The sequence below is a fragment of the Mauremys mutica genome, chromosome 1 (assembly GCF_020497125.1).
Source record: "Mauremys mutica isolate MM-2020 ecotype Southern chromosome 1, ASM2049712v1, whole genome shotgun sequence".
In the NCBI taxonomy this organism is placed as follows: Eukaryota; Metazoa; Chordata; order Testudines; family Geoemydidae; genus Mauremys; species Mauremys mutica.
Genome location: NC_059072.1, coordinates 45494247 through 45508049, shown reverse-complemented (window position 1 = coordinate 45508049; position 13803 = coordinate 45494247). Strand labels below are relative to the sequence as shown.

At 46.3% G+C, this 13803-nt stretch overlaps 1 long non-coding RNA gene across 1 annotated transcript; it reads left to right on the top strand.

Moving 5' to 3' along the window:
- Window positions 1-11505: 11505 nt before the first annotated feature.
- On the top strand, window positions 11506-13163 carry LOC123364161. Its single transcript, XR_006577020.1, has 3 exons — window positions 11506-11748; window positions 12771-12902; window positions 13123-13163. It is a non-coding gene; the product is annotated as an uncharacterized LOC123364161 (long non-coding RNA).
- The last annotated feature ends 640 nt before the right edge of the window (window positions 13164-13803 follow it).

Below are 13803 nucleotides of genomic sequence, written 5' to 3'. Positions count from 1 at the left end.
GACCCCATACTGAGAGCTACTTAGCAAGGGCGAGAGACACTGGTTAAACGGGTTTGTCTTGCTCTTGGGAGGAGGGGGAAAAATTTTTTTTTCTTTCTTGGTCAAAAGCACAGTCATTCCCGCAGAACACAATTTGCAAAACAATAGATTTGATTTTTCTTTGTTTAGTCGATGATAGACAGGGTTAGGAACTGAAGCAAGCAACACAGACAGTTCACTGACTGCAGAGGGGTGTGGCCAGCACTACCAAACCACCCAGAAATATCACTGACTGCAGAGGGGTGTGGCCAGCACCAGAAGGCACACAATCATGAGTAATGGTGAAACAATTGACAAACTCGACCTGGCCAGGCTGGAGACTGAAGAAAAAGAAAAAGAACATCAAAGACGGATGGAACTACTTAATGCAGAAATGGCCAGGGAAGAAGCTATCCAAAAGAGGGAGGAACTAAAAGAAAAAGCCAAACAGGCTGACCACAAGAGAGAGATGGAAGCCAAAGAGGCGGACCACAAAGCCAAGGAGGTTGAGCACACGAGACAAATGCAGTTAAAAGACAGAGAAATGGAGATCCAGAGGGAGGCCCACCAGCAGGCTCTGGAATTAGAAAAGGCTAAACAGCATGATCCTACCAATCCAACCCCTCTTCCAACTACTGATCAACCTTCTCGGAAAAAATTTCCCGCCTACAGGACAGGTGATGACGTTGAGGCCTTCTTAGAAAACTTTGAAAGGGCCTGCATTGGGTACAGCATCCCTGAACCCCAATACATGGTAGAGCTGAGGTCACAGCTCTGCGGAGAATTATTACTGGTGGCAGCTGAAATGCCTAAGGACAAAATGAACGACTATAAACTGTTCCTAACCAAGGCTAGATACAAAATGGGCATAACCCCTGATCACGCCCGTCAGCGTTTCAGAGCCCAGAAATGGAAACCAGAGGTCATTTCCAAAACACGCCTCCTACCTTGAAAAGCAGTATTTTTCCTGGTTATCAGGAGCCAATGTTAAATCCATAGACGACCTAAACCTCCTGATACTGATGGAGCAGTTCTTGGATGGTGTTCCTGAGGACATTACACGCTACATACAAAATGGAAAACCAAAAAATCTCACTAAGGCAGGGGAGATTGGAGCCAAATGGATGGCAGTAACAGAAAACAAGAAAGCTACTGTCAAGGGGAGCGAATCCCACAGGGTACACACCAACACTAAACCCTACCATCGAGGACCAATCAAGCCCACACCTACAACCCAAGGACAGCCGCAACCTACCTCTTCTTCTACCTCACCAGTCTCCAGTAATCCTCATTGGCCCAGTGACCCGTCAACTGGGCAATGTTTTAAATGTAATGGGGCATATCAAAGCCAAATGCCCAAAGAACCTAAACCAAGTGCAACTCCTTGCACCTTCACACCAGAGAAACCCAGACCTAGATGTCTCTCAAATACACCGTAGGGAAACTTTGAGAGTGGACGGAAAGGAGGTTATCGCATGGAGAGACACTGGAGCACATGTGTCAGCTATCCACCGAGCCTTCGTGGACCCCAAATTCATCAACCAGGGAGCCAAAGTGACAATCCACCCCTTCATATCAAAATCTGTAAGCTTACCTACAGCGGAATTGCCTGTCCAGTACAAGGGCTGGTCAGGAAAGTGGACTTTTGCTGTCTATGACAATTATTCTATTCCCATGCTAATAGGGGAAGACTTGGCCAACCAAGTTGAGCACCCCAAAATAGTGGGAGTGGTTACACGCAGCCAAACCAGACGAGCTGCCGAACCCATCCCTGTCCCTGAGCCATCCACCAAGACCCCATCTGTGTTACCAGAGACCCAGACAGAGGTGGTGCAACCGGATCCCATGCCAACAACTACAGCAGCCATAGTACCTCCAGTCCCAGAACCGGAACTGGAAGAACAACCGGAACTGAAAGAACCACCAGTGTCAGCACTGACTCCAGCACTTGCAACTCCACCGCCAGAGGACACCAACGAGCCTGAACTGGCAGAAACAGCAGACAACCCTACCCAAGAGGCTCAGCCAGAGCCTGAAATATCACCTAGTGCACCAGTGGAGAGCGGTCCACAGTCAACAGAAACAACCTCATCACCTACATCGCTTCCAGAGGGATCAAGTCCAAGTCCACAGTCTATGGAGGAACTGGTGTCTCCAGCCTCAAGGGAACAGTTCCAGACTGAGCAGGAAACCGATGACAGCCTTAAAAAAGCTTGGGCGGCGGCACGGAGCAACCCACCGCCTCTCAGCTCTTCTAACCGATCCAGGTTTGTTGTAGAACAAGAACTTTTATATAAAGAGCTTCTTTCTGGTGGACACCAGGAAGGCTGGCATCCTCAAAAACGGTTGGTGGTTCCAACTAAGTACCGGGAAAAGCTCTTAAGCTTAGCCCATGATCATCCCAGTGGCCATTCTGGGGTGAACCGAAGCAAAGACAGGTTGGGAAGGTCCTTCGACTGGGAGGAGATGGGCAAGGCGGTTGCCAATTATGTCCGGTCTTGTGAGGTATGCCAAAAGGTAGGAAAACCCCAAGATCAGGTCAAGGCCCCTCTCCAACCACTTCCCATAATTGAGGTCACATTTCAGCGAGTAGCTGTGGATATTATGGGTCCTTTCCCAAAGAAGACCCCCAGAGGAAAGCAGTATATACTGACTTTTGTGGACTTTGCTACCAGATGGCCGGAAGCAGTAGCTCTAGGCAACACCAGGGCTAAAACTGTGTGCCAGGCCTTAACTGACATTTTTGCCAGGGTAGGTTGGCCCTCCGACATTCTTACAGATTTGGGAACAAATTTCCTATCAGGCACCATGAAAGAACTGTGGGAAGCTCATGGGGTGCATCATTTGGTTGCCACCCCGTACCACCACCAAACCAATGGCCTGGTGGAGAGGTTTAATGGAACTTTGGGGGCCATGATCCGTAAATTCGTAAATGGACATTCCAATAATTGGGATCTAGTGTTGCAGCAATTGCTGTTTGCCTACAGGGCTGTATCACATCCCAGTTTAGGATTCTCATCATTCGAGCTTGTGTATGGCCATGAGGTTAAGGGGCCATTACAGTTGGTGAAGCAACAATGGGAGGGGTTTACGCCTTCTCCAGGAACTAACATTCTGGACTTTGTAAGCAACCTACAAAACACCCTCCGACACTCTTTGGCCCTTGCTAAAGAGAACCTAAAGGATGCTCAAGCGGAGCAAAAGGTCTGGTATGATAGACATACCAGAGAGCGTTCCTTCAAGGTAGGAGACCAGGTCATGGTCTTGAAGGCGCTACAGGCCCATAAGATGGAAGCGTCATGGGAAGGACCATTCACGGTCCAGGAGCGCCTGGGAGCTATTAACTACCTCATTGCATTTCCTAATTCCTCCTTAAAACCTAAAGTGTACCATGTTAACTCATTAAAGCCCTTTTACCCCAGAGAATTACAGGTCTGTCAGTTTACAGCCCAGGGAGGAGATAACGCTGAGTGGCCTAAAGGTGTCTACTACGAAGGAAAAAGAAATGGTGGTGTGGAAGAGGTGACCCTCTCCACAACCCTGGAACGTCTACAGCGGCAACAGATCAAGGAGCTGTGCACTCACTTCGGCCCTTTGTTCTCAGCCAACCCAGGACGGACTGAGCAAACGTACCACACCATTGACACAGGTAATGCTCACCCGATTAGAACCCCACCCTACCAGGTGTCACCTCATGCCCAAGTTGCTATAAAACGGAAGATTAAAAACATGCTGGAGATGGGTATCATCCGCCCCTCTACCAGTGCATGGGCATCTCCAGTGGTTCTAGTTCCCAAACCAGATGGGGAAATATGCTTTTGCGTGGACTACCAAAAGCTTAATGCAGTAACCCGCCCTGACAACTACCCAATGCCATGCACCGATGATCTCTTGGAGAAATTGGAACGTGCCCAGTTCATCTCCACAATACATTTAACCAAGGGGTACTGGCAAGTACCACTAGATGAACCCGCCAAAGAAAAATCTGCGTTCATCACCCATGCAGGGGTGTATGAATTTAATGTGCTTCCGTTCGCACTGCGGAATGCACCCGCCACCTTCGGGGAATTCTCTCCAGAGATTAATAAGTTTAGACCCTGTGTATTGTTCCATATTGGTTACAGAGACAGTTACTTTCTTTTTAGTATTTAATAAATCTTTTCTGTAAAGGACTTGGTTGCTCTTTCCTTGGGTGGATTCTCAGGGAAAGGGGAGGAGGGAAGCATCCCTCTGTAGTTGGATCCCGGTATCTCTCCTAGGAAAAGGGAGGGGGGAGGAAGCAGGGGGGAATGGTTTATTTCTCCTGGGTGTAAGAACTCCATGGATTTGGGGCTCTTGGGATCCCCAAGAATTTTGGGGAAGGACATTATTGGGTGGTGGCAGCTTTTACCAGATCTAAACTAGGATTTAAGTTTAGATAAATCCATGCAGGTCCCCATATTGGAACCCAACAGCTCTAAGTGGGGGTGAGACCTATGACAGTAGGAATGCTGGGATTACAAATTTTTGGTTTACTCCAGTGTTTCTCAAACTGGGCTTGCCGCTGGTGTAGGGAAAGCCCTTGGCGGGCCGGGCCAGTTTGTTTACCTGCCCTGTCCACAAGTCTGGCCGATCGCAACTCCCATTGGCCGCGGTTGACCCCTGCAGGCCAATGGGAGCTGCTAGAAGCGGAGGCTAGTATGTCCGCCCGCACCGCTTCCAGCAGCTCCCATTGGCCCGGAGCAGCAAACCGCTGCCAGTGGGAGCCGCGATCGACTGGACCTGCAGACAAGGCAGGTAAACAAACTGGCCCGGCCCGCCAGGGGCTTTCCCTACACAAGCTCAACCACAGTTTGACAAACACTGATTTACTCTGTCTCTTTCATTGGCAGACCTATGTCATTGTAAATGCAGATTGGCACATCAAAGGAAGGGGGATTTCCAAAGCAAGCTTCCACTGTGCGAGAGGGGGACAGCCATGGAGTTTGGAACAGGCAGTTTCCTGTGCTGCAGTAGGCATGTAGACAGAACTGGACAAGGCATGAGGAGTAGAGCAAATGGAGGGACACAAGTAGGGATGGAAGTTTTCATTCTAATAATATCTGTCCCTGCAGAGCGTTGAAGAGACTACTCTAGTCTCTGTGGATCTGTTCCGCAATCTGTGGGGATGATTCCTCCCCCTTTTCATAAATACGCATTTTCCTGGGGCGTAGTTTGTCTATTCAGGTTAGGAGCTGAGTTCAAGACTTGGGTTTATGTGGGAAGTAAATGAGGCTATGTCTACACTAGCACTTTTGTCAGTAAAACTTTTCTCAGTCAAGGTATGAAAAAACACAACCCTGACCATCATAAGTTTCACCAACAGAAGCACTGGTGTGGACAGCACTATGTTGGCAGGAGATGGTCTCCCGCCAACATAGCTACCACCGCTTGTTGGAGGTAGTTTAATTATGCTGACAGGAAAGCTGTCTCCTGCCAGCATAGAGTGGCTACACGAGAGACCTTACAGAGGTGCATTTGCTGTAGTACAGCTGTGCCACTGTAAGGTCTGTAGCATAGACATAGCCTATGTTACTTTGCTGACTAGATAAGTGGGTGTTTCTTGGCATATACATACACAATCCTAAAAAGTGTGACTCCCAGGGTAGGAGGGGCCTGGATCTTAGGAAGTAATTCTAAGAGCAAATTCAGGGTGAAGAGAAAGAGCAAAACTTTTTGTACACCACTGCTAGCCACAGGAAAGGAACTCTCTCTGTATCCTCTTACAGTTGTTCTGTTATACACAGCACACGAGATCTTTTATAGGAGAGAAAGCAAAAATGTCGCATTTATTGAGAATATAGCAGTTAGCATATGCTTTTCAGTTACATACACACACACACACACACACACCCCATGCACACAGTCCTGCCAGTTGATGTTTATAGTTACCAGACCGAGTCTGGATCGATCTAGTGGCCAGCCAGATTGGTCGCAGAAGGGAGCCGGGCTCTGTGGGTCACGATCTGATGCTCCTGGAGTTGTGGCAAGATGAACCCAAAGTCCCATGGCAAAGCACCCTGTTCTTATAGTCATTTTTTCTCTGTTGAAGTCTATGGATTTTGCTTTGTCAGTTTATGACTGGTTACTCCTTAATTGGTATTATCTTTTGATGTAAACATTCGAAAACACCTCCAAGAGGGTCATCCTATCCCGGATTTGATTTAATAAATTGTCTTTAGGGGTGCCAGCCTCCACCTCAGGGTCATCAATCTGCCCTTCCTCAATCATGGATGTGCATTGATGGTTCTCTGGTGTCAATAAGTCTCAGTAAGTGTCTTTGCTCCTTCTTTCTTGACCATCTGGTTAACAATGGCCTTCACACCTTATCTTTTCCTGATGCATGCATTCCTCATTCACACAAACAGTCTTTTACAGAGACCTTCAAAGGTATACAGCAGTTTTTATGTTGAGCAAAAAAGGCATTGTAAATTAAACCTTACTAAATCTTGTAATCAAAACGGTTCACATTGTGGCCCGGGCCTTCAACGTTCCTCTAATCTCCTTAACATAGACACAATACAAGATCCTGTCTCTTACTTACTAAACCTTAAAACAAAGAAATGTATATGTAACTAGAGTGCCTAATTTATAATACATATAGGAAACCATAGTAGACATTATAACTTATCCTAAAATAAAAGGCAGATGGAAGTCCCAGAAACTCCTCTCCACACTTGGAGTCATAAGGATTGTTCTGGTCCGTCCCTGCCTTAACATCAGTACAGACACTGGCAGTCTGTCAGATGCGTTTCTACCAATGTCCCAGAGGGTCATTCCTTTCTGCTATTCAAAAAGGGTGGCTGGCAGGATGATCAAATCATACATTAATTCTGATAGTACAAATATAAAATCCTGCTCCTACACAGTAATATATAGATGTGGTTTTGTTGTTTACTGAGCTTGTGCCTACATCATTATTCCATGAATTTGGCCTGGCTTTGCAAAGGCACCAGCAAATAAACTGCAAGATCTCATAACAGTGGAAATGTATTCAGACTGGAAAACAAGACTGGAAAATAAGAGGAAAATCTCACCTCAGTTATAGGTTTCAGTGTGGTTCCTCTAATGTGAGTGCAATTGGTCTAGATTTACGCCAGTGTATCTGGGAACAGAATCAGGCCAAAATCTTAAATGAAATTTTTACAAGTACTAAAGCATAAAATAAACTTTAAAAATACATCTGTCCTATTGACATTATGAAACCTTGTTGTATAGGCCATTTCAAAACATGAATCTAATCATACTTCTAGTGTATATTTTATATTTGGTTGGACAGATCCTTTGGCAACCCCAAAGACATGCCACACCTTAAGGAAAGGGTTCCATGAGCCAGCCAGGAATTTGGGGGGTTAGTTCTGAGCCAGGATACAGAGATTGCTCAGGGAAGCTCTGACTAGCTGAGAGCTAATTAAGTGCAAATAAACCTATTTAGTCTTGGCACTTAAAAGAAGGATGTTATTTTCACAGAGGAGAAAGGCAAAGGAGATAGTGCTGACCAAAATATTGTTTAGTGCTGACCAAAATGCTCTGGAGAAACATAGGAACTACTATGAATGGCTTATCATGTTTAGGTTTGTTGAAGTAAGTGCTGCAGAAAGGAACATAGCTGGAGATTCTTGTGTCTTTGTGGTCAATTGGGACAAAACTAGAAACTCTGCAATAAACCTGTGGTTGGGAAACGTGTTCAAACCTGACCTTAGAGTGAAATTTTCCTCCCTTCTTATTCTGCTCCTGGTGTGGTTACAATATCATAAATGAGAAATGAAACAATGAAATCCTGATAAAGAACAGTAGGATAACAATAGATGAATGAATATAAAAAATGTTAGAGAGGGCCTTTAAAAAAACAGAGGTTGTTATATGTCAATGCAGTGACATTTTTAAATTACTAGTGCTGACTATAACTTTGCCACTCAAGTTTATGGTGAGTATAAGTGAGGGTATATGTTGTCTTGGGAGATTTCACTTGTGCGGGTGGAGAATGAAGAGTAGATGCTGCAGTGACGGGCTATGTGTGTTTGGGGCTATCGTGTTCTGGTTGTGGTATTGTGTGGGTGGTTTTGAAGAACTGTGACAGTTAAGCCAAATAATCCTCCATCTGTGCAGTCTCTTTCAGATGACTTACTCATTACACCAATGAAATTGTTGCATGCAAATTAGCTGTACAGTAAGGGTGGTGAATGGTTGCATTACCTCTGATATCACAATGGTCTAAGACTGTTGGCATAGATAGTTACTCACCTTCCTATTTTATTATTTTGTTGCCACTTTTGACCCAAGTGACTAGACAGTTTGGGGCCCTGGGAATCTGCCATTTGGAAATAGAAATTGGTTGTACTTGGGTATTTCTTTGATAAAGGTTTGTTATCAAGTCCTGTGTCTCTCTGAATGTAGAAGGAACCAAGAACAAAAGGAGCAGGGCTTGGAAGCCTCTTTAGAAGACAGCACACTCTTAGCATCATACTGTGCTTACAGGCTCTTGCTTGGTGGTGTTTTGTTTTGGTTTTTTTTTAACTCCTTGCCTTTGCCTCTCTCTGTGTTCTTGTCTCTGGCCTCAGTACCTGTGTGTTCTTGGACACTCTCCCACATACCTACTCAAATAATACTCAGCCCAAAAGTTCCTGGTTGGGTTCACACACACCTTTTTTCTTAGTTGGGGCTTATGTTTACAGTTATGTTAATTGAAGGGCAAGTTCATACCTATCAACCTCAATGAGGTTTTAACCTGAAACTTAACAAGGTCTTACCCAGCTCATAACAATATATAGATGGACTGGCAGTTTAGGAACATGCTCACTGAGGGCCAAATTCTAACATCTCCTGTAATGGAGCACATTGAGGCCAAATAACTTTCCAAATGAATAGACTGTGTGATGTACTGGTGTACTGTGTTGATACAAAAGACAATAAGGTTTCACTTAAGGCTTGTGTGAGATGAGCTGGGGTATGCATTGATCTTTAGTAGCAGCAACCTCTACAGGTTTTCATTTTAGAATACTAGTTTCTTGCACTTCCTACTGGCCAGTGAGAAAATTACAGTCTAAGGCAGGCATTCCCAAACTTTTTTTCCTGAGGCCCATCTGTGCAGCTGCAATAGGCACTGTGGCCCACTATTAACACTTCTAGAGGAAAGTTATTACCGTATATACTTGTTAATAAGCCAGTTCATTTATAAGCCAACCCCCCCAAGATGGATAAGTAAAAATGGAAATTTTTTATAACCCATTCATAAGCCGACCCTATAATTCAGGGGTCAACAAACTTTGGCTCCCGAGCCATCAGGAAAAGCTGCTGATGGGCTGAGATGGTTTGTTTACCTCGAGTGTCCGCAGGCAGGGAGATAAACCTAAGTAAACAAAGTGTCCCAGCGCACCAGCTGCTTACCCTGACGGGCCAGGACAGCAACTGGTGGGGAAATATTTTTGGGGGGAGAAGCTAGGAGTCAGGGGAGTAACCCCTGTGACTACCCCCAACATGACCCCTAGCCCGGGACCCCCACACTCTCCCCATCCCATCCCTTCCCACCTTATCTGGGGAGGGCCGGGGAGGATGTCTCTGAGCTGGCTGGAGCTGCTTCAACAGGCTGGGCAGCGTGGCCGCAGCCTGCTCTTGTGGGCCAGACCAGGCGGCGCGGCCACAGCATGTTCCAACGGGCTGGGCCGGGCGGCACGGCTGCAGCATGCTCCAGCACCCAGGCGGCGCGGCCATAGCCTGCTCTGGGGGGCAGGGCCAAGTGGCACAGCTGCAGCCTGTCAGCCCCGGAGCTGCAGCTGCTTTGGAGGCTGTGAGGAGAGCAGCGTGGCCAGAAGCAGAGAGACTCTGGCCCCGCCTCTTCCCTTCTGGCTCTGCTGGCTGTGCTGCCTCTCCTTGCCCCATCTGTTGGGGGGAGGGGGCTGTGTCCCACCTCTTCCTCTCTATACCCGTTCATAAGCCGACCCTGTCTCTGGTGCTTCCAGGGCCGGCTCCAGGCACCAGCCCAGCAAGCAGGTGCTTGGGGCGGCCAAGGGGAAGGGGCGGCACGTCTGGCTTTTTGGCAGCAATTCAGTGGCGGGTCCCTCACTCCCTCTCGGAGCGAAGGACCAGCCGCCGAAATGCCACTGAAGACTGAAGCGGCGGCGGTAGAACTGCTGCAGATTGCGATCGCGGCTTTTTATTTATTTATTTATTATTTTTTTTGCTGCTTGGGGCGGTAAAAACCCTGGAGCCAGCCCTGGGTGCTTCCCTTTTTTACTAAAAAAATTCGGCTTATGAACAAGTATATACTGTAATTTTAATTATTACATATATATAAACTATAATACTGTAAATAAACAATGTACATGTTTCTTTTTATTTTAATGTAAACAATTGTAAGGATAGAAATCCCTAGCAATATGCTTTCAAAGAAATGCTTCAAGATCTTTGAAACCAAACAGTTTTAGTAAAATTATACTTTAAAAATTTTTGAGAAAAAATGTGGTGTTCAAACAGGGAAACACAATTTTGTATAAAACTGAACAATAAGCAAAACAGCAATGTAAAAACAAAATTGTTAATAAAACACTGTGTTATTTGTTGATTTCAAAACAAAATAATTGTCCAACTTTGAACAATATATTTTGTTTTCAATTTCTTTTTTGTGTAAAATCTGAATTTCTGTGCTGTGTAAGTAAAGACCCAACCCTACTCTCTACTAATTAGAAAAGAAACAAATTTTGTAAATAAAAATATAAAATAACAGTTATATTATAACACTCTGAGGTAATGGGTACTTATCTGATTCGGTAAAGGAGAATCTAAACTTCAAGTATGTGTCATCATATTTTCTTACCACTTTCTTTATTCTTTTGGCTGCCTCATTTTGTGTAGTTGTAGATGGTCCGGGACTTTCATTATCTTCTTCACAAGTACACCCTTTGTTTTTGAAAAATACATCAATCCGTGTCAGATTGAAATACTGCATGCTGATTTTTATAGTTGTAAATGGTGGACTGTGTGTATGTTGCTAGGCTACCTTGCAAAGAAACGCACCTTGTGCTTGTGAGAATTAAAGTTGACATATTGCAGGTTTTTTGTTTTTTTTAATAAATAAAGTTTTTTTATACTCTATCCAACATATACAACTCAAAATATTACATTTATATATCTTTTATTTGGATTACATGAGTCACATGGAGTTAAAGATTTACTAAGAGCTTGATTGGAAAACGCAGTTGCACTGGTGGAGCAACTGGGATTGTGTTGCGACCCACCTTTGGGCTGTGGCCCACAGTTTGGGAACCCCATGGTCAAAGGGGAAATTCCTGATTGGCTGCAATTCTCCATTCTTCCACCTCCTATAAAATGGCAGCCAATCAGAGCTGCTCTATGTGTCGAGGGACAGCCTGGTCTTTCAGCACACAATGCAGCTAGTGTTTCCATCTTCTTTCCCCCTGCTACAGGGCTGACAGGCTTCAGTGTGCAGCAGCTGGATGGGGAACAGCTCCTCCTGCCCCCTTGACTTCCCAACCCACTCAGGGTAATGGATAGCCTCTGACCTGGTGACCCCTCCCCAGGCATGGGGAGCCAGGAGGGTGAAGAGCAACTGACCAGTTCATAACAGTCAAGCCTAGTGGTCAGTCTGACTTCCAGAGCCAAGGGTCGAGACGGAGTTGGAATCAGGAGTCAGAGACAAGGGTCGGAGCTGGATAACCAGAAGTCAGGGAAAGCAGGAGCAGAGCTGGTACAGAGGTAGGAGCAAGGCTGGGACAGGGTGAGAACAAAACTGGGTGCAGGGCAGGATCTGGGCTGAAGCTCTGGAGGAGCAAAGCAGGAGCAGGGCTTGGAAAAGTGAGCACAAGGAAGCAGAGAGTCCGTCAGTGTGTGCAGAAAGCACCCTAGCAAGCTGCTGCTGCTGAGCTAAAGAACCAGCCTGCTGGCTTCCTCAGCCACTCAGACAGGGCAGTCTGTCAGGAAGCCTAGCTGGCCCATTAGGGTGTCAGGAGCAGCTGCAGAGCCTTACTCCTGACACAGAGCAGAAGAAACTGCTGCTTTTCTTGTAAGTGACAAGGGGGATCAAGGCCCAGAACATAGGAGAGCACCCAGCAGGAGAGGGACAGCAGAATCAGCATAAAAGGTAGAGCAGCTGTGTGTGTGTTGTGGGAGTGGTGGTCAGGTCTCTATCTCGTATGGGTGTCTGAATCAATTGTGAGCTGCTGTATGTGAAATAGCAATCTTTATCAATTTTGGGGCTCTGTTTTAGTTGGTGACAGATTCAATAGTCTATTTTGGAGGAAAGAGCACAATTGGATGGGGGGGAGAGATTTGAACAAGGGGAAACTTCTCACTTTTTCCCCACCCGTTCAGCCTTTTCCCACCTAAAATCCTGTCACCACTTTTCCCCAAATTCACACAATCTTTTCTTTCCCCCGACCATCCGCCTTGTCCCTCACATCTCACACCCCTTGCTACATTTTATAATATAAAAAGGGATAAGATTGGAAGAAAACACGGGGTTGAAGGAGACAGCACCTTCCTGCCTCATTCTAGGGGAGAGGAGCCAGGACTCCTTGCAACAAACACCCTTGCCCAGCAATCAGCTCACTGACCCATCAGGATCTACAAGAGCCATTCCTACCCTAAGCCCAGTGTGAAGAAAAATTGGAAGTTTGTGCACTATCAGCAAACACTTTAATAAGTTCTACTTAAATGTGTGAAGAGATGGAAATCTATCCAAATGTAAAATAACCTGTCTTTTTGGACAATGTTGGCAGGTATGTGCTGAAGATGGAAGATGAATCTGTTGTGGAGGGCAGGAGTGTGTCGTTGACAGAATTGTGGGCAAATTGAAGGTGGCAAGGAATGCTGAAAACATTTCCTTTAGCTTCTTAACTTCTGCTTTGAAGGTTGGTGGGTGTGTCCTGAGGCAACTTTAACAGCTACTAAATTTAAGTTTGTGTGTGTGTGTGTGTGTGTGTGTGTGTGTGTGAGAGAGAGAGAGAGAGAGAGAGAGAGAGAGAGAGAGAGAAACATCAGATTTCAATACATTACAGTTAAAACCTATTCCTTTTTTTCATATGAACTTCCCAAAATATTCATAAAATAAAGGTGTTTTTTTTTCTTTAGTACTGTAGTGAGGCAGAGTGGCCTCCCTCTGAGCCTGATGGGGAGGAACCACCCCACGCCCCCTGGGGAGCGAGGCCAAACCAGCCCTGCCCCCCATGACGAAAGCAGAGCGGGAGGACAGGAAGTATAAGAGGCAGGCCCTCTATCTCAGTTGGGCTGGAGCAAGGGAAGGAGGCATATGTCTCTACCTCTCTGCGGAACCCCAGACCAGAGACCAAGCTGAGCGGCATCCTGCTCCCGGTGGAGACCAAGTGTGGAGAGGAGTTTCTGGGACTTCCATCTGCCGTATACCCCAAGGAGACAGAGGAGCTATGGACCATGGAGCCACACCAAGGAAGGGCAGTAGGAAGTAGCCCAGGAACCAGACATTAATCTGGTTGTGTGTCCAGGAAATGAATCAGCATGTTTCAGTGACTTCCCTGCTGACCCAGTGGCAGGACCACCCACCATTGTTAGGGCCCTCGACTGGGACCCGGTAGAGTAGGGTGGGCCCGAGTCTCCCTACTCCCTGCCGCCAACCCCACCCCTGGGGTAGCGGCCTACTCACCCTAGACTGGAAGGTCTGTGCCTTGCCTGTGGCTTGTTACTCTGCCCCACCCAGAGGGTCAGAGCCCCATACTGTGTTTGCTGTCTGCTCTAGCCCAAAGGCTGCCACTAAAGACAGCTCATTGCTCTGTCCTA